Here is a 24484-nt window from a genome sequence, read left to right as displayed (position 1 = left end):
TGCCACCTGGGAAGCTACTACTGAGTTGTATTTTATTTACTTGTCTGAGGGCCTGTCTTCCCTACTCTCTCATATCTACACACTGCATGCCCCTGAGAAAAGAGTGGGCCATATTGGTTTCTGCTCGGCCCACACGTGTATAATGGGCCATCCATTGATGGCCAAGCCCCACTCAACCAACTCTCTCTATCTTTCCACTGAGAGAGGGATGACCATATACTTTAGTACTCTTTGGAGCTAGTTTCTTAAATAGGAGTCTTTATCAGAATTATCTAAGAGAAGTTGTTAAAAATACAGATTCCCTGGTCTTTTCATTGAAAATTCTGATTTGGTAAGTTCAAAGTAGGCCTAAGAATCTACATGTAAAAAAAGATTTATTTATTTTTGGCTGTTGCTGGGTCTCCGTTGCTATGTGTGAGGTTTCTCTAGTTGTGACAAGCTGGGGCTACTCTTCATTGAGGTGTGTGGGCTCCTTGTTGAGGTGGCTTCTCTTGTTGTGGAGCAGAGGTTCTAGGCGTGTGGGCTTCAGTCGTTGCAGCAAGTGGGCTCAGTTGCTCCACAGCAGGTGGGTTCTTTCTAGACCAGAGGTTGAACCTGTGCCCCTGCACTGGCACGCAGATTCTTAACCACTAGACCACCAAGGGAGCTCAAGAATATGCATTTTAATAAGCACCACTACTGTGCAAGAACATACAGTGATTGTAGGTCACCATTAGGTTGGGTAAAGTTCCATTTGGTGGCATTCCTAGGGGAATGCATGCTATTTGTCCTCACGTCCTCTGGAAAAAGGCCAACGAGCAGATGACTCTGCTGATCCCTAGAAAATACCCAGTGACCTCTCCCTAGCTCCAATCATAGGGCAAGGACCTGGATCAAATCAGAAGGAAATCTGGAGATCTGTGGGGGGCTCATGCAGTTCCTTTCTGTGGTCGAGTTTCTGCAGCCTGCTCAGAAATGCCCCTGTAATCCCTCAGAGAAAGGTAAGCAAACTTGCTGAGAAACTGGCCCGGTCCCAGACATGTACTGTGTTAGCCAGTAGAAACCAGAGAGATTTTTCATCCCATTCTCCTGATTGGCAAATGGACAGCTGGTGCTAGAGAGTGGAACTGATGGTTTGTGGTCACATGACTAGTATTTGTGGAGCCAGTATCCTGATTCCCAGGTCAGTCCTCACTCCCCACTTCTCTGGAAGCCCATTGATGAGTGTTGCCTGCCTGTCCAGTGTCCAGCAGCCCAAGTCTCTCTGAAGATGTACAGGGAAGACAGTGGGCTTGAGTACTGAAGAACTATGTGAGTTGACACCCCTAATCCCCAAATCCTAAGTGTGCAGCTGGAGTAATGTCCATGTTACATCCCCCTCTCTCTCCACATTTGCTTCTGTTAATGGATTAAAACTCACCCTAAGTTTATTGTTTTCAGAAGTTTTGTGGTGTATGAGGTGATTTTGGATGGCAGCATACGTTTTAATAGCTAACAGGTATTTCTCAGTATATGACAGGCTCTAGGGGCTCTGGATGCATTAACTTTTTAAATTCTCACAACTACCTCATGAGGTGAGTACTCCCAGCGTCTGTATTTATGATGAGAAAACCAATGCCCAGAGAGGTTAAAACTTTCCCAAGGCTGTGGAGCAGGTGTGTGATGGAGGCAGGTTTCCAGGCCAGGCTCTCTGAGTCCAGGGCCTATACATTTATCTGCTGTTCACTGCTCCAGTTCTATTTTTATTTCATTATGTCTTAGAAAATAATAAATACAATTTGAATGCTAGTTGGGAGACTTGAACTACAGCGCCAACTTACTGTTGGAATTTAGATAAGACAAGGATATGTTTTAAAAGAAGAAGAACTTGAAAAAACTTTAAAGAACAGGTCCTGTACTTTCTAGATGAGGAAACTGAGGCTGCAAGAGCCAAAATCACAGCCCCATATGCTGTTGTGGTGAGTTAGTGGCTGACCTGGAGCTGGGATCCATCCTCCCAGTGCCAGTTCCATGTCAATTCCATTTCCCCTGAACGCTTATTTATGTAGATTTGATGGAAGTCAAGTCTTTGAAAATTTAAGTTGTTTAAACTTTCTACCAATAGTTTAAGTGTGGAGCCAGGTACACACCATGGCTTGTTTTCATGAGAAATTTTAAAATCAATTTTCCAAAGCTGTTTGGCTAATAACACAGTTTAACATCTGATGGGATTCTGCATAAACCATCATGAAAATATCTCAGGCCCATCACAGCTGATTTCTTAAGCTTGGTGTTGTTAAGTGCTACTGTTAAGTGTTACCAGCCTTTCATTCTCCTGCCCATCCTCTCTCCTTCCTAAGGCTCTTCTCTCCAAAGAGGCTGCTGCCATTTGCCTTTGTCCTCTCCTCTCTCCCCTGTCCAAGGACACTCACAGTCTGAAGCATGCTCTGCCAGGCTGCCACTTACAGATCTTTTTATTCTAAAGTCATCCCCTATACCTTAAGACCACCCATCTCAAATTCTTATCAGAATCTCCAATAATCTCACACCCTCATCCTGCACCCTAAATGGCAGAGCTAGGATTAATAATACCTTAGTTACTTTATTATCATTTACTTTTTTGGGGTTCTTCATGCTCTGGAATTGCCATGATCTCTTTTCCTTTTGTTGTGCTTCAGTTTCTTCATCTGTAAAATGATGATTGTATTTGATGGCCAAATTGACCAGATAGCCTATTATTGACCTGATAGTGTCAACACTGTAAAATCATTTCCCCTTGCCCCTCATTTGGTTTTCTCTCCTCCCCTGACTTGGCTGTCACAAGCATGCCATGCAATTTCTAATTCCCCAGGAAGTCCTCAAATAAAACTTATTTTTCAATGAGGGTGGGAGGAGCTGTACATTATTCTCTTTTCAAAATAATGACAGGAGTAGAAAAAAAAACCCTCCAACAAAAACAAACAAAAACAGAAGCGAATCAAAACAGGAAAATCCACCCTTGCTGGAGGAGGTGAGGGAAAAAGGTCAGCACCCACCACATTCCGAGGAGTCTTCAGCCCTGACTTTGTGGTTTTATATATTATTAGAGATTTTACAACAGATACATGAAGAAGAGAAGCTGGATGGTGCTGACAAGCAGGGCTCTGGTGGGAAGTTACTCTTGCCCAACAAAGGCTCTGTCTAAAAATACCCAGCCGGGACCTTGCTGTTTCCATAAACAGATGGACACCCCGGGCCTGGCGGAGGGGCAGAGGCAGTGGGAGGAAATTGTATCTGACAATGATAACAATCTGGCATCTTCCAGAGCTTCACATCCTGGACAAGTCCAGCTGGCTGTCCAGATCCCCTGCTTGTGCAAATGAAGTGGCTGGAAATAGAATTCTCCTGGCTCCCACAATGGCCACCCCTTATGGGGGCCCACAGAATCTCTCTTCTGCCTACTCCATCCCCCCAGTGGTGTATGCAAACAGGAGGCAGATGAAATGTAGAAGCTGCAGGTGGGCAGAGGAGAAAGTGGGACCCTGGAGGATTCCATGGCTGCCCTCAGTCCAAGTTGTGGGCCTCAGCAGATAACATGGGTTGTGTGTCTGTCCATGGGACTTCCAGGAAGTCTTGCTTCACTTCTTTGGACCTAACCTTCCAGATCTTTAAGAAGGCTGGGTATAAGAAGAATAAATCCAGAAGCAGTGTTTCAGTTCTGAGAGATACACATTAATAATCAAAGAGTAGAGTCAACTAGAGAGGGGGTCAGAGATGTGAACACTCTATGGAGACCCATCTAAAGAGAAGATAGGATTTGCTCTATATAGTTCCTGAGGGCAGACAGAGAATCAGGAGGTGAAAATAAAAATGTATGCCATTAAGGTCCTGAGGGAGAATGTTTTCATTGTCAGAGTTGCCTGGATTGAGTGGGGAGTTCCTCATCGCAGACATAGCTACAGAGATCAAGAGACCATCTCCAGGTGTGTAAGCATTAGATGGCAGAATAGGTCAGGTGACCTTGCCTCTAAGTTTCCCTACTGAACTCTGATTATGGGAACTGAACTTATTTTTCTCCTTCATGAAAGTTACCTCTAGAATGGTTGAGGAAATATGAAGAAACTTAGCATGATTAAGAGAGAAAACATATTGGCAAGAGGTCATTGAATACTGGTTTTTGGTAGATAAGAAATGAACTCATAGGATAATGATGAGCTTCCCCGATGGCTCAGTGGATAAAGACTTCATCTGCATTGCAGGAGACACAGGAGACGTGGGTTCATTCTTTGGGTTGGAAAGATCCCCTGGGGGAGGAAAAAGGCAACCCACTCTAGTATTTTTGCCTGAAAAATCTCGTGGACATGAACCTGACAGGCTACAGTCTAAAGGGTCACAAAGAGTCAGACATAACTGAGTGACTAAGCACAAACACACACAGGATAATGAGGGTGGTGGTTCACTGTTGGGGGTTCAAGGTGTTAACTGCCTCTTTCCGGAATCTCTTCAAGCAAAATAGAGATGGGGTAGTAGTTAAAGATATAGATTGGAGTAAGACTTCTTGGCCTTGAACCCTGCCCTACTCATGCAGTAAGCTATGCATTCCTAAGGAAATTACCTAATTTCTCTGAGCCATTGTTTCTTCATCTAAAATGGGAATAATGAACGTTTCTACTTTATAAATTTATTGTGAAGATTAGGTGACATAGTTCATATAAAGTTGGGCTGAATAACATCTCTTTGCACCTCCAGATTCATGAGCTCTCCTTCTCTACTCTGGAGGCTAAGGACCGTACAATGGGTTCTCATTTCCTCTGGTTTCCCATTGGCCTGGCTATGGGGGGACTCCCACCAGAAGATCAGAGTGAAAGGAAAGTGAACTGGGTATTTATTGCCCCAACTTTCTCTCTGAGGGTCCATGAGGGACCAACTCTGACTGAAGGTCACAACTTCTGTCAGATGGTCCTCTCCACATATTCTCTGTGGGATCTGATAACTGCTAACTTCCCTTGACCCTTCAAATTTAGGGGTAATAATGGTGCTTACACTCAGCCCACATCTTCATCAATAGTGTTTTTATTAAACCCATCTCAGATGATCCCAGTTTGATTGTGCCTTTTGTTTCCTGTTGGGAACTGGACTGATATACTGTGACTCCCACGCAGTGAACATTCCATTTATTAATTCAACAAATACTAGCAGGTGCCCAGTGTGTTCCAGGGACTGTTTTGATGGAAAACAAAGTAGAGATTTCTGTCCTCCTAGAGTATTCATTCTAGTGGTGACTTGATTGATATTTATTGAGCACTTACTATGTGGCAGGTACTGTTCAAAGTGCTTTATGCGCATTAACTTACATGGTCTTTACACCTACTCTGTGAGGCAGAGACTACGAGGGTATGTTCAAATGAGGCAGATTGGCCATAGAGGAGATGCTGCAACTGCTGGAGATGCTTCCCTAGGAAGCAGAGAGAGAAAGAAGGAGCAAGACCTGGAGTCTCATTTCTACCTTCTGTCTAATCTCAAAGTGCTTCATATTGAGATAAGTTCACTGGAAGCTAGTGAACAGAGGACTCTGGAAACAACCTGCAAAAGTCAATCTATGTGACCTAGTCAGACAGGAAATGGTGGGGAATGGATCTGAGGGCCAATGGGCCAAGAGTGGCCCAGGGATCATGTGTAGGGTGAGCCTGCCAGCAGGACTGGAGAATTGTGTATGTCCAATTTCAAGGCAGGGACTGAGAGTTGAGGTCCTCTACTGAGCAGCATGGGGCACCAGGGTCTGAACACCAAAGCTGAGCCTTGGGGGCCTCAGGGAAAGACCCCTATGTTCCTGTTATGAATACAGGGTCCTGCCTTTGAATGAATCTTAGTTGAGGTTGCATCCTTAGCCTGTTTCCTCAGCACCATCTTGGGAGCTCCTCCAAATGTGATGGGGATGGAATAAAATGTGAAATGTGGCAACATTTTGCACTCAACTTGTAGAATAAAAGTGATCCCTGCTACAAGAGTTACCAAAGTTTCCCACACCCTGTCTTCATAGCCCAATCTTCTGGCCTGATTGAACCCATATTTCTTCATGGGGGAAGAAGAGATCTCCAGCCAAAAAAATGGGTGACCTTGGGGAATTTACTTCATCTGAGAAGTCTATAAATTTTGTGCTGCTATTTGACATAGTGCAAAGAAGACAATAGGGGAATAAAACTTCACCAGTTTTCATTCCAGTGACCAAGGAGACCTTCACTTCTGCCCATTTACAATGAGGTACAGTGGTAACCAGTTTCCCTGAGGCTTGTCCTTAGGGAATGTCTTTGTGTTGGAAGTTCATTTCTATTCCTCCATACAGAGATGGACAACTCATATGATTAGAAGATTTAAATTCAATTTTATTAAAATCATTTTTTGTTGAATATTCATTAGGTGTCAGGTAGCATGGGAGACTCCCTGACGGGTACAAGTTGAAAAATGGAAGGTTCACTGGATGGCCATCAGAGAACATCTAAGGAAAGTCTCAACTCTTCCTCGGCAAAAGAGTAGTTATCTTCCTGAAGGCACTGTATGGATCCACCGTTGTTTCCTTGCCTCTTTGCAGTGGACTTAGAGATGCCCCCCTCACCCATAAAATTTCACAGATGCCTTAATCTTTCTGAGCTCTGTTTGGAAAAGCTAGGTTAGATATATGCATGGAGTGCCTCACCATCAGAGACTCAGAAAGGCATTTGCTTGGGCTGTAGTGTCTCCTTAATGAAAAGGGAAGCTGTTTACCAGCAGTGACTTTAGATGCAGCATGGAGGCAGAGTTTGCACAAGATGATCTCCAGAGCCTCTCAGCCTTCAGAACCTTTGGTCCTTTGAGATCATGTGTTCACCATTCCCTTCCTAATCTGGCTTGTCAGTTTCCAGACTGCTGCTTCTTCTGTTAATTTATATGGTGGCTGAATGGAAGAGAGAAGGAGGAGGCGTTCCTTTCCCGTTCTCACACAGCTGTGCTCCATGGAAACACATCTGTACTTACTGGAGGGCAAAGTCTGCCAGAATCCCTGTCCCCAGCAATGCTTCCAGCAGCTTCCACATGGGAGTCCAATCTGTGGTCTTAGAAATCTGACAAAGCAGCAATGGCAGCAAAAGAAGAGAGAAGCAGAGGGAGTTTAGAGGACCTGAGTGAAGTGGGTCTTCTGCCCACCCTTCTCTCATCCCATTTGTTCTGTCCCCTATAGGGATATTTTCAGAAATGTGCAAGTTTAGTATCTACTTGTGGAGAAAGAAGGTTATGTACATAGTGGCCAAATGAGCTGTGCCAAGGATTTTATGGGAAAGATCATCATTATCTGAGCGAGGTAGCATGAGGGCAGTAAGTCAGGATCTAAAAGTTTTACTAAGGACTATTGGGATTGTACATCCCTTCCTATAAGCTTCTATGACCACCATGGTTCCTAGACATCATTTAGCTTTGCATTCAACCCTTCTGTTGAATTAAACTCTGATGGAAAAGAGATGTCAGGCATCTCTTCCTGCACTTAACTGCTAATGCTGGCCTCCTATCCCACCTCTGCCACCTAACTGTTAGTTGAGTGACTTTGGGCAACTTAACCTCTTGGAGATTCAGTTTTATTACTTACAAGATACAGTTACCAAAAGTATCTTCCAAACATTATTTTCATGAAGATTAGTTAAGAAAACATATGTAGAGTGATCAACACAATCCTATTCTGTAGTAGTTTACTTAATAAACTTTGATCTTGCATTAGTCATACTCCCAGAAAGAAAAATATGGTATGTTAGGTTAGGCCCTTCTAGAAACTGATCCAGAAGCCAGGTTTTGAGTGAAAGTAGTTTTATTTATTAATTTTTTTTGTGAGGGTGAAGATGATCCCAGGTGAGATCATCTGGGGAAAGTGAGATAGAGAAGGGGAGGAAGCCAATATTGAGTGTGTTGATGAGCAGAATATCATGATGGGAAGTGGAGCTCAACCCTACTGGGAACGTCTGGGGCATGGTGTAGAACACATTTCAGAGTTGTCTTGAAGGTCTAGGAAGCTGGGCCATTTACTTATTAACCAACAGTCATTTATCATTTGTTGAAGACTGCTCTTGGGGGTATGAACCATTGTGTAGGCCAAGCATATTCTTGTGGCAGAGAGAGCATATAGACCTTGCTGCAAGAAGACACCCGTGGGAATAGTGTGTGCCTCGTGTATGTGAGCAGAGAACCAGCAGTATCTGCTACAGGTGATATATTCAAAAAGAGGAGCCCAAGTGAGTTTAATGACAAGTCTATTGACATTGCTGCAGATAGGTTAAGCGAAACCAGTGAGGGATGCTGAAGCACTGGCGTTACAGGGTAAGAAGTGGCTGATCCACAAGGTAAGGCACACCTTGGAGATATTGTGGGTTTGGTTCCAGACTGAAAGATAAGGCAAATATCACTATAGAGTCACATGAATTTTTGAGTTCCTAGTGCATATAAAAGTTATGATTACACTATGCTGTAGTCTATTAAGTGTGCAGTAAGAAAACCAATGCTCAAGTTTAATTAAAAATTACTTTGCTTCTAAAAAATGCTATCATTTGAGCCTTCAGTGAGTTGTAAGTTTCTTGCTGGTGTGGGAGTTCTTGCCTTGATATTGATGGCTGCTGACTGATCAGTGTGGTGGTTGCTAGAAGTTGGAGTGGCTGTGGCAATTTCTTAAAATAAGACAACAGTGAAGTTTGCCACATCCATTGACTCTTCCTTTTATGAACAATTTCTCTGTAGCATGCAATGCTGTTTGATAGCATTTTATGCACAGTAGAAACTTTTTCATAATTGGAGTTAACTCTCACAAACGCTATGCTATGCTATGCTACACTTAGTTGCTCAGTCCTGTCTGACTCTTTGTGACTCCACGGACTGTAGCCCTCCAGGCTCCTCTGTCCATGGGATTCTCCAGGCAAGAACACAAATGGGTTTCCATGCCCTCCTCCAGGGAATCTTCCCAACCCAGGGATCAAACCCAGGTCTCCCACATTGCAGGCAGCTTCTTTACCATCTGAGCCACGAAGGAAGCCCTCACAAACCCTACCACTGTTTTATTAACTAAGTTACTTCCTCCACTGCAGTCTTAAACCCCTCAAGGTCATCAGTGAGGGTTGAAATCAACTTATTCCAAATTCCTGTTAATATTGATATTTTGACCCCTTCCCATGAATCATGAGGGCTTCTCTTGTGGCTCAGTTGGTAAAGAACCCACCTATAATGTGGGAGACCTGGGTTTGATCCCTGGGTTGGGAAGATCCCTTGGAGAATGGAAAGGCTGCCCACTCCAGTATTCTGGCCCGGAGAATTCCACGGGCTATATAGTCCATGGGGTTGCAAAGAGTTGGACCCGACTGAGTGACATTCACTTTGCTTCACTTCATGAATCATGAGAGTTCTTAATGACCTTTAGTGGTGAATCCTTTCCTTTCAATTTACGTGGCTCAGCTCCACCAGAGGAATCAGTATCTATGGCAGCTATAGCTTTATGTATTGATATTTCATTTTTTTTGACTCTGCCATATGGTTCACAGGCTCTTAGTTCCCTGACCAGGGGTCAAACCCAGGCCCTGATAGTGAAACCACCAAGTCTTAACCACTGGACAGCCAGGGAATTCCTTGAAATATAATTCCTAAAGGCTAAGACTTGAAAGTCAAGATTACTCCTTGATCCATGGGCTACAGAAGGGATATTGTGTTAGCAGGCATGAGGAGTGGTACATCTCCATCAAAGCTCTTGGGTGAACAAGTGCATTGTCAATGAACTGTAGTATTTTGAAAGGAGTTTTTTTTCCAAGCAGTGGGTTAAAATATTTTGTAAACCATATTGTAAACAGATGTGCTATCATCCAGGCTTTGTTGTCCCATTGATAGAGTACAGATAGAGTAGATTTAACATAAATTCTTAAGGGCCCTAAGATTGCAAATGGTAAATTTGCACTGGATTCAAATTAAAATCGCCAGCACATTAGCCTTTAACAAGAGAGTCAATCTGTCCTTTGAAGCTTTGAAACCAGGCACTGGCTTCTCCTCTCTAGCTGTGAAAGTCCTAGGTGGCATCTTCCAGTAATATAAGACTGTTTCATCTACATTGAAATCTGTGGTTTAGTGTGGCCACTTTCATTAATTATCTTCTGGATAACTTGCTGCAGCTTCTGTATCCCCTCTTGCTGCTTCACCTTGTGCTTTTATGTTATAGAGATGGCTTCTTTCCTTAAACCTCATGAGCCAAACTCTGCTGTCTTCAAGCTATTCTTTTGCAGCTTCCTCATGTCTCAGCTTTTGTAGAATTGAAGAGAGTTAGAAATTTGCTCCAGATTAGGCTTTGGCTTAAGGGAACGTTGTGGCTGGTTTGTTCTTCTATACACACTGCTAAAATTTTCTCCACATCATCAATAAGGGTATTTCACTTTCTTGTTATCCATGTGTTCACTGGAGAAGCAGTTTTAATTTCCTTTAGGAATTTTTCCTTTGTATTCCCAACTTGGCTAATTGTTTGGTGCAAGGGGCCTCACTTTTGGTCTATCTTGGCTTTTGACATACTTTCCTCACTAAGCTTAATAATTTCTAGCTTTTGATTTAAAGTGAGAGATGTATGACTCTAATGGCTTCCCAGGTGGTGCGGTGGTAAATTATCCATCCGCCAATGTAAGAGACACAAGAGACGTGGGTTTGATCCCTGGTTTGAGAAGCTCTCCTAGAGTAGGAAATGGCAACCCACTCCAGTATTTTTGCCAGGAAAATTCTAGGGACAGAGAAGCCTGGCAGGCAACAGTCCATGCGACTGAAAAGAGTCGGTGGACATGACTGAGCACGCATGCTCCTGCCGCTGCCACACATATGACTCTTTCCTTTCACTTAAACACTTACAGGCCATGATAGGGTTATTAATTGGCCTAATTTCAATATTTTTCAGTCTCAAGGAATAGAGAGGGAGGAAGATGGGAGAATGTTAGTTGGTGGAGCAATCGGGACACACAGCATTTATCAGTAAAGTTTTCTGTTTTAGATGGGGGCAGTCAGTAATTACAGTCAGAAAACATTTACAGTAGTTACATCAGAGATTGCTGACCACCGTAACAAATATAATAATAACAAAGATAGTGTGAAATATTGATAAAATTATCAAAATTTGACACATAAATTAAGAAAATGCTGTTGCAAAAATGGCCCTACTAGACTTGCTCGATGCAGGGTTGCCATAAACCTTCATTTGTAAAAACTGTGATTATCTGCAAAGAGCAAGAAAGTGAAGCATAAAGCAATGAGGTCTGACTGTACTGGGGAGAGTGTAATTGCTGGGACCTGGTGAGATGGTGGCTGTGAGAGAAGGCTTCCAAACGGCAGCTCTGTCTCTAGATAGGAAAATGCAGCCACTGCCAACCCCCTGGACAGGAAGGGCGACCTGGGGGACAAATATCTAGGCTTGCACTGCCTGCCCTCCAGTCTCCTACTGTCAACTCCCAATAGTTGAACTCAAGGGAGCCAGAGGGACTGGGGTTCTTGCAATCTCGAGACATCATTCTCTAGAGCACAGTGCAGGGAACAGGTGGAGATTGGATCTAGGGGAACTAGAAGAGAGAAGCCAGGATATACACCATTTCTTCTCCCTTGCTTTATTTCAGGAATCATGTCTTTGCACTCCACAAAGAGATTTTAAGTCTACAGAAGATACAGTTTTGTCTCATTTGATGATCTTTCTCTTTCTAGCCTAGTACCTTGCACATATTGGAAACTTAAATAGTAGCTGACTGAATGGGAGTAAGGGGAGCCAAGGGCTGTTGGAGAGAAGTGAGAGACTTCTGGGTGGGCGGTGGTCTTTGATGCCTGAATGAGGGAGTGGGTGTGAAGTAGTCCTGGGAGAACCAGTCCTATCCGAGTCCAGTGAGGTCACCCAAGGAGTCACGAGTATCCCATGGGGGTAGTGCTATATGGCGCCTGCTGCATCCCTATCACCATCAACAGGACTGTTTGCTCTCAGTCCTGTGGTTAGTGAGGAGTTGAGGCCTCTGTAGTGCTCTCCTAAAGGAGAGTCAGGACTTCCCTCCCCCAGATCATTATACCAGCTCACATTCCAACTGTGATTCTGCTTCTCCTGTGTTTAATTTCAGTCCACTTATTCTAGCTATTATTATCTTGGTGATTATTTATGAAGTGCTGACAGAAGGCTTAGCAACACTGCTGATAAAGAGATGCTGCAATACGTGCCTTCCAGCTGTTGGGACTGCTCTCACCTCCTCCTTTTGTTCTGGAAGATTCTGAAAGACTGCTCATTCCCCTGCTTGGTCTTGGATAGGAGTTAGCACGGCAGTATTTCCAAGGAGGAAGAGCATGTGCCATTTATAACACAATCAGTTTTGGAGTTGTAAAAATAGATGCTGGGGCTCTGTTCCACATCTACTGAGCCAGAATCTGAGTGTACCTTGGGGCTCTGTTGTTTAACATGTTCCCCAGGAGGTTCTTAGGTCCATGGAGAAACCTATGGGTTTCTTGCTGTGAGAAACCCAGAGTGGAAAGGAAACTGAGTAAACAGGCAGGGAATAAACATGGTATCTGTCTCCTGGAACTGGCAGGCAAGTCACAGGGAGAAACTAGCAAGAAAGGTCTTATGAAGAAATGCTTTTTACCTTTGTTTTAAAACACTGACAAATGGAGTATATTATAAATGAGAAAGCTGTGTGCTTGATTTCCTCAGTTTTAGATTCCAAACCATTTAAAGCAAAGGGCTTTAAATGTGAGAGAGGTCTTAGTAATGATATCTTGTAAATAATCTTTATAAAGTAATAAAGTAATCATATTATGAGAATAGTAATCATAGTTTATTGAGTCCTATCAGCTGGACATTATTTTAAGTGCCTTCCACACATAGAACTCATTTAATCCTCTGTACAACCCCTAGAAGTCTGTGCTAATAGTATCCCACTTGGCAGATGAGGAAGCTGAGTCATAAAGAGTTTAAGTAAATTGCTCAAGATAAGAAAGCAGGCAAGTAGAGCTAAGATTCAATGCTAGATGTTCTGCCCTCCTGAGCATACTCTGTGCTGACTTCTAATGTGATAAAATGAGACTGTGTTTAATAAAAATGCTTTGTACTATTACACTCACTATTCACTGAAGAAAGTTGGAATTTCCTCTGTGTGCTAGGCAAATTTATATTACTAGGGATGTACAGGAACTCATAGCCTGGGGTCAGAATACATCCAGCTTGACTGTATTTCTTTCTTTGTGTTTAAATGCAACTTTTGGGATTGTATGCAAGATGCTAAAGTTGCTTAGGCAAGTGGGGGAGGTGTCATCACAGAGATGACATGGCAACTGATTCTTTCTAAAAAGTTTATTTACTTTTAATTGAAGGATAATTGCAATATTGTGCTGGTTTCTGCCATATATCAACATGGATCAGCCATAGGTATACATATACCCCTCCCTCTTAAGCCTCCCTTCCACTTCCCACCCCATCCCACCCCTCTAGGTTCCTGGTTTGAGTTCCTTGAGTCATACAGCAAATTCCCAATGGCTATCTACTTTACATGTGTTAATGTACATGTTTCCATGATTCTTGAAAGCCATGTAGAAGTGCTTTGGGCAGAGGAAGGGGAGAAGTGAACCCAGGGGAGTAAATGACACATGCAAACAAACACAACAGAACAGGAAAAAAAAAAAGGGATATTTTGCATGAACTGTGGCTGTCTGGTGGATTGCAACAGAGGGTCTGTGGTGTTCAGGAGAAGGAAGTGAAATTAGTAAGATGGTCTTGGGACCAAATTGTGCCAACCTTGAAAGCCAATGAGGACACCTGAGCTTCTACTATAGGTTTTTGGAAACCATGGGAGAGAGAGCATAGTCATAAGATGATGGTAGCAGTGAAAAAGAGTTGGGGTTAGAGGAAGAAGAGAAAGGAGTCCAGGAGACTAGCCTTAGTTGGTGGAGAAACACCTAGGTAAGAGTAATGGGGACCTGAACTCACTACAGTAGAAGTAGGGATGGAGAAGAAATGAAATTGAAAGCTATCTGGGAAGATGGGTCAGTAGTTTTCAAAAAACGATCGGTACTAGAGGCTGAGGGGCTTTCCTGGTGGCTCAGATGGTAAAGAATCCACCTGTAATGTGGGAGACCTGGGTCTGATCCCTGGGTTGGGAAGATCCCCTGGAGGAGGGCATGTCAACCCACTCCAGTATTCTTGCCTGGAGAATCCCCATGGTCAGAGGAGCCTGGTGGGCTACAGTCCACGGGGTCACAAAGAGTTGGGCACCACTGAGCGATGATGAGAAAGAAAAATACAGTCTGGCTCTTGGGTTTCAGGCTTCAGTTCAGTTCAGTTCAGTCACTCAGTCGTGTCTGACTCTCTGCGACCCCATGAATTGCAGTACACCAGGCCTCCCTGTCCATCACCAACTCCCTGAGTCCACCCAAACCCATGTCCATCAAGTCGGTGATGCCATCCAGCCATCTCATCCTCTGTCATCCCCTTCTCCTCCTGCCCTCAATCTTTCCCAGCATCCGGGTCTTTGCCAATGAGTCAGCTTTTCGCATCAGGTGGCCAAAGTATTGGAGTTTCAGCTTCAACATCAGACCTTCAAATGAACACCCAGGACTGATCTCCTTTAAGATGGACTGGTTGGATCTCCTTGCAGTCCAAGGGACTCTCAAGAGTCTTCTCCAACACCACAGTTCAAAAGCATCAATTCTTCGGTGCTCAGCTTTCTTTATAGTCCAACTCTCACATCCATACGTGACCACTGGAAAAACCGTAGCCTTGACTAGTCGGACCTTTGTTGGCAAAGTGATGTCTCTGCTTTTTAATATGCTGTCTAGGTTGGTCATAACTTTCCTTCCAAGGAGTAAGCATCTTTTAATTTCATGGCTGCAGTCACCATCTGCAGTGATTTTGGAGTCCAGAAAAATAAAGTCAGCCACTGTTTCCACTGTTTCCCCATCTATTTCCCATGAAGGGATGGGACCGGATGCCATGATCTTAGTTTTCTGAATGTTGAACTTTAAGCCAACTTTTTCACTCTCCACTTTCACTTTCATCAAGAGGCACTTTAGTTCTTCTTCACTTTCTGCCATAAGGGTGGTGTCATCTGCCTATCTGAGGTTATTGATATTTCTCCCAGAAATCTTGATTCCAGCTTGTGCTTCCTCCAGCCCAGCGTTTCTCATGATGTACTCTGCATAGTAGTTAAATAAGCAGGGTGACAATATACAGCCTTGACATACTCCTTTTCCTATTTGGAACCAGTGTGTTGTTCCATGTCCAGTTCTAACTGTTGCTTCCTGACCTGCATACAGGTTTCTCAAGAGGCAGATCAGGTGGTCTGGTATTCCCATCTCTTTCAGAATTTTCCACAGTTTATTGTGGGTTTCAGGCTTGGGAGACTGAAAAGACAGTAATGCTTACACTCAGGTGGAGGATATAGGAGTGGAGGTAGTTTTGGAAGAAGAATAAGAATTGGGGTTGTGCCACGTTGCCTTCAAATGACCAAGAACTTTGAGCAGAGATCAGGAGAGAGATCAAGGATGGTGATATAGAAACATGATTTACTTTTCATGATGGAAAATATGTTGCCATCTGATAGTTATATTTGAAATTTTTGGGTCCTCTCTCCTTATCCCCATCTGTAGAAGTTCCTAAAACATTTCTGCCTTACTAGCTGATAGAGAACATATACACCAGGCAAAAACATCACTCACTCAGATTTTTAGAAATGTAAATTTATTTATTTTTTTTTTTGAAATTGAACTCAGTCACCATTTTGCTGTTGTTGAAACTTTTTACCCTTCTCCTCAATGTAAATTAGTTACTTCTGGTTTAATATTTGGTCTATTCCAGGTTAATCTTTTTGAGGCAGAATTTGTTTTTCCATTATTAAAAAAAAATCTTCCCTTGCCTATATCTTTGCTGGTAGCATTTGAGCATAGGTACGCTTATAAGGGCTTCCCTGGTGGCTCAGCTGGTAAAGATTCTGCTTGCAATGCGGGAGACCTGGGTTTGATCCCTGGGTTGAGAAGATCCCCTGCAGAAGGGAAAGGCTACCCACTCCAGTATTCTGGTACAGTCCATGGGGTCACAAAGGGTCGGAGACGACTGAGTGACTTTCATTTTCACTTTCACTTTCATTTTTCAAGTTTACATAGTGGGTTTCCCCAGTGGCTCAGCTGTAAAGAATCTGCCTGCAATGCAGGAGATGCAGGTTCGATCCCTGGGTCAGGAAGATCCCCTGGAGGAGGGCATGGCAATCCACTCCAGTATTTTTGCCCGGAGAATCCCATGGACAGAGGAGCCTGGTGGGCTACAATCCATAGAGTCACAAAGTTGGACTTAACATGCACACACACAAGCTTATTTAGTATCTCAGAGGTACTGGGTGAGTATCTAAGCCATGTCTAGGAAACTTATTCACTTACCTCCTAGTGAGAGAAAATAATTTTGAAATGTTAATTTGCATTTGTTTTAATCTGTATTTCTACCTTTTCCAGTTTCAAAGAGGTAAATTTTGTGAAGTAGAGTTTATAACATGGATCACAGACTATAGAGACAGATTGGGTTTCAAACTCTACTTCTGCCACTGCCCACCTGTGTGCCTTTGAATAAAGAGTTATATGTATGTATTCTATATATATAAAATAAGTATGATTTAGTTTTCTGTACCATTAGAAACAATCACAACATTGTAAAGCAACTATACTCCAATAAAAATTAATTTTAAAAAAGTTAGCCTCTTTGTGCCTCACTTTCCTTGTCTGTAAAATGGGATGACCCTAGGACTCACTTCATGTTATTTTGTGAGAATTAAATGAGTGAACATATATGATGTGCTTAAAACAGTGCTTAACACATAAAAAGTCTATGTTAAGTTTTATCTTTTATTAATTCCTTTCCTTGCAGAATGGATTATAGAAGTCATATTGAAATCAAAGTCTCTATTTTTTGTAAATGAATAAAACCACCTGGAGATTTTCTCAGTGGAAGTGGGAGGCAAAAAGGAGGGAGGCAAATGTCTTAGACAGTGGCAGGCAGGGTGTAGACATCCACAGGTAAGCTGGGAAGGAGGGTCCTGGTGGTGTCCTGAGAAGAGGCTGTCTTGGAGGGAATGGTGGTCTGGGGACCTAGGGAGGCTGGAGTCGGGGCACAGTGGACTTTGGATCTATAGGAACTATCCAGGCTGGCACAAGGGACATCCCATCAGGTATCAGCTGAATCCATTATCTACAATCATATGGGCCTCTTCAGTGTTGGCGCAATTCTGGGGAGAAAACTCTTATGAGAATGGAAGCTGATTTTTTCCCCCACCTGGTAGGTTAGAGACTTGGAATATGATACAAATAGATTTTAAAAGAAGAAAACTGAGGCTACTTCTTGCCCATGTGAGAGTTGGTGGGCTCTTTGAACCCATAGCCATTTTCAGGTCAGAATATGAAATGGTGGCGCACGCTGATATGGTCTGTATGACCCTTGGTTTTTAATGAAAGAAAAATGCTCTTTCCCCTTCCTCCTTATACCTCCCCTAGGAGAGCTGGAAGCGAAAGTCCTCAGTGTCTGAGTTTAACCAGGCCCTCCGCAGAGCAGCCTCAGGCAGGAAGATTTAGCCCCGTTCCCCTCCACTTCCCTCCGACCTCTCCCTGAGACTGACTGCCCTTCTGCGTTTCACTTCCTGTCCCGGTCTTAAATGCTCCCCTGTGCAGCTGTTCCACAGCTGGTGGCCCTCCAGTCACCTCCTATCCCCCCATCACTTCCCCGTTAAAGGGGGCTTGGGGAGCATCAGAAGGTGCTACATCAATGTAAGACATTTCCTCCCCTGTCCCCTCAGCTGTGCAGCTCAGCTGTGTGTCCTCTGGCACCTACAAAATCAAACAGCTGCCTTCCAGATGTTTGCACCTACAGGCTGCAAGCTGACTGCAGCAAGTCCCTGAGCTCGGAGACAGATATTTAGCAGAGGGCAGCATTTAATGGAATTCTTGCCCCCCGAAAAGACTTGGAGGGGCCATCTTTTTTGTTTCTCTGCCTTCAGGAAGGATGAAGCTTAATTGAGTTCTTTATGCTTTAAAGACATTTAATGGAAGACTCCACGACTTCCCCTGGGCTCATTGTCAGGGGTTTTTCTTTATGAGCAAACATATTTCTTTCTAATTTTAAGAGAGGTAGGCTGATACCAAGCAGAGCTTATATGTAGTAATGAGTCTTCTTTTTCCCCAAAGTCATTACTGGGAGGAGAGGAAGCGTGGAGTGAGTACCGTCTTTGGATTCACATAAGCCTATGCTCAAATCTGCTGCTGCTGCTGCTGCTGCTAAGTCGCTTCAGTCGTGTCCGACTCTGTGCGACCCCATAGATGACAGCCCACCAGGCTCCCCCATCCCTGGGATCCTCCAGGCAAGAATACTGGAGTGGGTTGCCATTTCCTTCTCCATTGCATGAAAGTGAAAAGTGAAAGGAAAGTCACTCAGTCGTGTCTGACTCTTAGTGACCCCAGGGACTGCAGCCTACCAGGCTCCTCCGTCCATGGGATTTTCCAGGCAAGATTAGCCAAATACCAACTGAGATGTAAATCTGTCCGTAAGTTTCCATTTTGTCTTCTTTAAAATGTGGACAGTAGCATCTGTCCAGACAAGGTTTGAGAATTAAACGGATAATGTGTGCTAGCATCATTAATCCTCAGGCAAGCCATAGCTATTGTTATTATTACTATTATTGATATTCTGTTTCTTAATTTAGGCAAAAACACTTATGTTTAGAATGAACCACCCTCAGCCCACTTACGCTGAGAGCTTATTGATCTAACAGTGGTACTGTACTCAGCTGTGTTTGACTCTTTGCGACTCCATGGACAATAGTCCACCAGGCTCCTCTGTCCATGGGATTTTCCCGGCAAGAACTGGAGCTGGTTGCCATTTCCTCCTCCAGGGGATCTTCCCTCACCAGGGATCGAAACGGCGTCTGCTGATCTAAGTGTGTGTAAAACAAGGCAAACCTACTAACACTTTTCTTTTAGGTCAAGATTTCTTAAGGTGTGCTATGATCCACCTGTATCAGAATTACCTGTGGGCACTTGTTAAAACTGCAGAATCCTGGTGGGATGAATAGAGAGAGTAGGACTGAGACATATACGTTACTATATATAAAATAGATAGGCAATGGGAATTTGCTGTATGACACAGGGAGCTCAAACCTACAGGAGTGGGAGGGGTGAGAGGCAGGAGGTAGGTTCAAGAGGGAGGTGACATATGTATACCTATGGCTGAGTCATGTTGATGTATGGCAGAAACCAGCACAGTATTGTGCAACAATTGTCCTCCAATTAAAAATAAATAAATAAATTGCACCAGGAAAAAAAAAAACAACTCTGCAGAATCCTGTGCCCTAGCACACCTATTGATTCAGCATCTGTTAGCTAGGCCAGAGAATCAGCATTTTGTCAAGCACACACATAATTCTTATCACCTTAAAGTTTGAGAGCTACTTCTTAGTATGGTCGGTGGCTCATAGGTCAAAGAAAGCACATTGCTTGACGTTTCCTCATTCACAAAGCAGCTTTTTCACATGTCTCTTTGCTCTTCACAACAGCTGGCCATCAGCTGATGCTACTTTCCTAGAATCACAGGGGCACAGAATATTAGCATGTGAAACAGCCTCAAAGGTCACAACACCCAGTATCTCATCAGATACAAGAATCCCCTTTATAGAATCTTAGAGAGTTGACTGTAGGGTCTCCAGAGGCGTGGGGAAAGTGAGATAAAAGAGCAGGTGCCCAGGAGCAGAGAAACAGGAAGCATGGACAGGCCAAGTCCTGGACCAGCTGGCAGTATTTATGAGATGCTGGTTGTATGCAGATCCCAGCACTGGCTGTGGTGGGAAGGCACAGAGGAAGGACTAGACAGGGTTTGTAGTGTCTCCACCATGCTCAGCATCTGGACGGAAACTGAAAAATCTAGCCAATCATTCCAATGTTTCTAACTGACCAGATGTTAGATGTCAGATTTCTGAGAAGTTCAGGGTCCCTTTGGAGGACACAGTGGGGAGCAAAGAAAATGACAGGAAGAAAAGGAGAAAAAACCCCAATAAGATATAGGCTAGTGTTTGTTATTGAAGTAATGAATCCATTTATGGCATCTACTGGGTGTAAAATCTTAGCTGTACAAAGAGTAATTAGATGTAAATACTTCCCCCAAGGGGCAGCATAATGCGTGAGAGAAGTAAAGACACTGGAGCTAGACTCAAATTGGGTCTCACCACTTAGTAGCTCTGGGAACTTGGGAAGTGCCTTAAACTTACTCAGATTTCTCAACTGTAAACGGTGCAAGTAATACCAATCTTCTGGTTGTGGTGAGGACCCTAGATTAAATAACGTGTGAACAGTGTCTGGTAAAGTGCCTGTACACAGAAGTACTCAACCACTGTTACAATTCTTTTCTGGAAGAGGGAACGTCAGTCCTACCTAACCACTCAGGTGCAGTGGCCCCATTCATATCCAGTTAAGGTTGGTTTTGCTGTTCCCAGGGCAGGGTTTACCTGACTCTTGAAAATAGGAACACAGGTGAATAACTGCTATGTTTTAATAAACCAATAAACAATTCAGACACCCCAGAAGTGACTGCATTCTTTGTTAGTTCCATGAAGTTTTACTTAGAATTTAGTTAGAGTCCTTATCAAATAATCTTGAGTCATGCGACATGGGACCCCATTCTTCTGAAGGACAAATCCAGGTTAGGCAAATGTTTTGGCTGCTTTGTCTTATTATTTTTAGTTAGAAAAATATGGGAAAAATTAAAATATAATTTTTTTCCCATTTAAAAACATTACAGAAGAGTGTTCTTTTTTGGGTAAGATGGAGTAAGCACACTCTAGTCTGTGTCTCCCATTGAATGCAAAGCCTGGACAATATGTATACCTGTGGCTGATTTATGCTGATATATGGCAGAAACCAGCACAAAATTGTAAAGCAATTATCCTCCAACTAAAAATAAATACATTTTAATTTAAAATGGGTGAAGGGGATCAAAAGGTACCCACTTCCACTTATAAGATATATGTCATAGGGATGTAATGCACAGCATGGTGACTATGACTGTAGTTCATAATAGTGTATTGTACAATTGGAAGTTGTTAAGAGAGGAGATCTTAAAAGTTCTCATCACAAGAAAAAAAAACTTTAACTATATGAGCTAAAGAGTTTAACTAGATTTATTGTGGTCACCATTTTGCAATATTCACATATATGGAATCATTATGTTATACATCTGAAACAAATATAATCTTATATGTCAATTGTATCTCAATAAAAAAAGCTATTTTCACTAAAAAAAAAAAAAAGTAAAATTAAGAAATTCTAAAAAAAACCCTGCATGGGGCAGCTATTTGAGATAAAGTAGGTCTCATAGAAAAATTAATTGCTGGTGATAAAGAGACACATTACATTCATTATCACATAATGAAAAAATAATCAATTCATAAAGAAGGCATACCAATCCTAAGTGTTTTGCCTCTAACAACAGAGCTCCAAAATATATGAAGGAACAAACTGGCAGAACTTAAAAGAGAAATAGACAGCTCTACATATATAGCTGGAGACTTCACAAGTCCTCTCTCCATAATTGATGGAGCTAGTAGACAGAAAATCAGCAGGTATATAGAAGAACTGAACAACACCATCAACCAACTGGACACAATTGCCATTTACACACACTCCACCTAGTAACAGCAGAAAACACATTCTTTTCAAGAACACATGGAACATTCATCAAGATAGACCATATCCTGGATCATAAAACAAATCTTAACAGATTTAAAAGAACTGGAATCATACAAAGTATCTCCTCTGATCACAATGGAATTAACTAGATAACAGAAAAATTTCCAAAACACAGGAGGAAAAGGAAAACCTTTGTGACTTTGGGTTTGGTGGAAGTTTCTTAGCTATGACAGCAAAGCATGGTCCATAAAAGTACTAACTGATAAGTTCTATTTCATCAAAATGTAGACTCACACACTAGTAAAGTAATGCTCAAAATTCTCCAAGCCAGGCTTCAGCAATTCGTGAACCGTGAACTTCCAGATGTTCAAGATGGTTTTAGAAAAGGCAGAGGAACCAGAGATCAAATTGCCAACATCCGTTACATCATCAAAAAAATAAGAGGATTCCAGAAAAACATCTATTTCTGTTTTATTGACTATGCCAAAGCCTTTGACTGTGTGGATCACAATAAACTGTGGAGAATTCTGAAAGAGATGGGAATAGCAGACCACCTGACCTGCCTCTTGTGAAAGCTGTATGCAGGTCAGGAAACAACAGTCAGAACTGGACATGGAATAACAGACTGGTTCCAAACTGGGAAAGGAGTACATCAAGGCTGTATATTGTCACCCTGCTTATTTAACTTATATGCAGAAACGCTGGGCTGGAGGAAGCACAAACTGGAATCAAGATTGCCGGGAGAAATACCAATAACCTCAGATATGCAAATGACAGCACCCTTATGGCAGGAAGTGAAGAAGAACTAAAGAGCCTCTTGATGAAAGTGAAAGAGGAGAGTGAAAAAGTTGGCTTAACGCTCAGCATTCAGAAAACTAAGATCATGGCATCTAGTCCCATTACTTCATGACAAATAGATGGGGAAACAGTGGCTGACTTTATTTTTCTGGGCTCCAAAATCACTGCAGATGGTGACTGCAGCCATGAAATTAAAAGATGCTTACTTCTTGGAAGGAAACTTATGACCAACCTAGACAGCATATTAAAAAGCAGAGACATCACTTTGTCAACAAAGATCCATCTAGTCAAGGCTATGGTTTTTCCAGTGGTCATGTATGGATGTGAGAGTTAGACTATAGAGAAAGCTGAGTGCCGAAGAACTGATGCTTTTGAATTGTGGTGTTGGAGAAGACTCTTGAGAGTCCCTTGGACTGCAAGGAGATCCAACCAGTCCATCCTAAAGGAGATCAGTCCTGGACTGATGGTGAAGCTGAAACTCCAATACTTTGGCCACCTGATGCGAAGAGCTGACTCATTTGAAAAGACCCTGATGCTGGGAGAGATTGAAGGCAGAAGGAGAAGGGGACAACAGAGGATGAGATGGTTGGATAGCATCACTGACTCAATGGACATGGGTTTGGGTGGACTCTGGGAGTTGGAGATGGACAGGGAGGCTTGGTGCGCTGCGGTTCATGGCAAAGAGTCGGACATGACTGAGTGACTGAACTGAACTGAAATGATATAGAATATAAAGATCTCAAAACTTGATAATAATGAAATTAAAAATGGGCAAATAACTTGGACAATTCACCAAAAAAGATACACAGATTAAAAATAGCATGTGAAAATATGCTGAAATGACAACCCACTCCAGTGATGTTGCCTAAAGAATCCCATTGACAGAGGAACCTGGTGGGCTATAGTCCATGGGGTCGCAAGAATTGGACGTGACTTAGCGACTAAACCACTAATCACCACCATTAGTTGTTAGAGAAATGAAAAACCATAATAAGATACCCCTGCACTCCTATTAGAATGGCTAAAATTAGTAAAGACCAAGGATGGTCAGGGGTCCAGCTTGGCTCTAGGTGAGAAGAGGCAGGGAGTCTGTAGGGTTATACGGTGTGTGTGTGGTCAGGTCATGGTGAGTCCAAGATTCCAGGTCTTACAACCTCTAAGTTACTTCTCAGTGTTTGCTAGAGAAGGGTCAGAATGAATGAAGGTAATGAAATCTTACGTTTCCTTCAGGACCAACAGGGCTTCATTTTGAGATGATCACTTTCTCCTTTTTGAATTTTTCTAGACTCTTGTGAAGGAGGAGGTACAAGTTCCCAAGGCTCCTTATTCAGAAGATGAAGGGCTTGCAGTAAGGTGTTGCTTAAGTAATACGAGGGAGGTTGGAATTTCTCTTAAAAAAGGATGAAAAGAAATGTCCTTTCTTCTGCAGGGACAAAAATCTTTGGCCATACCACGTGGCTTATTCCCTTAAGCACTTACCCTTACCTCCTCTTTCTGGCCCAGTCCCACCCATCCCTGATCTGTCTCTTAAAGGGATCCGTTCCTTCTTTGGCTGTATAGACTGCTCCTGTACCCTCCTCCAAGTTTTGGAAGCTTATCTCTAGATTCCAAATCCTGGTAGCTGTTGGAATTTGGGAATTATTTTCCTTTTGTGCCTTGATTTCTCTTAATGCTGCACCTAGAATCTCTGAGTACAGATCCAAGCACTTGTGAAATACTCAGTAATTATTCTCTAAGTTGGTGTAGAGGGAGTTCTGGAAAAAATCTGCACACAGAGTTCAAAGCCTGAAGTTATGAAGGAAAGAGTTAAGCAATACTTACACAATACATTTATTCGTTCAAGAAATGTTTATGGAATACCTATCACTTTCCTGGTACTGTTTAAGTCTAGTAATGAACTATAAAGGAGGTTTCATTCTGGCTTGGGAAGAGAGACAAAAAAACCCCAAATCAATAACTATGTGTGCATGCGCACTAAATCATTTCAGTCATGTCTGACTCTTTGTGACCCTATGGACTGTAGCCCACCAGACTCCTCTGTCCATGGGAT

General features: G+C 42.8%; 1 long non-coding RNA gene across 1 annotated transcript in view; it reads left to right on the top strand.

Annotated features, from left to right (window-relative positions):
• Positions 1 to 850: 850 nt before the first annotated feature.
• Positions 851 to 24484, top strand: part of LOC145542533 (uncharacterized) — a 130615-nt gene continuing 106981 nt past the window's right edge. Inside the window, exon 1 of the long non-coding RNA XR_014079910.1 lies at positions 851 to 980. This is a non-coding gene — a long non-coding RNA (uncharacterized LOC145542533). The remainder of the gene's footprint in view (positions 981 to 24484) is intronic.

This window comes from Giraffa tippelskirchi, chromosome 3 (genome assembly GCF_054371585.1).
Source record: "Giraffa tippelskirchi isolate mGirTip1 chromosome 3, T2T-mGirTip1v1.2.pri, whole genome shotgun sequence".
NCBI lineage: Eukaryota > Metazoa > Chordata > Mammalia > Artiodactyla > Giraffidae > Giraffa > Giraffa tippelskirchi.
This window is presented reverse-complemented; position numbering and strand designations above follow the sequence as displayed.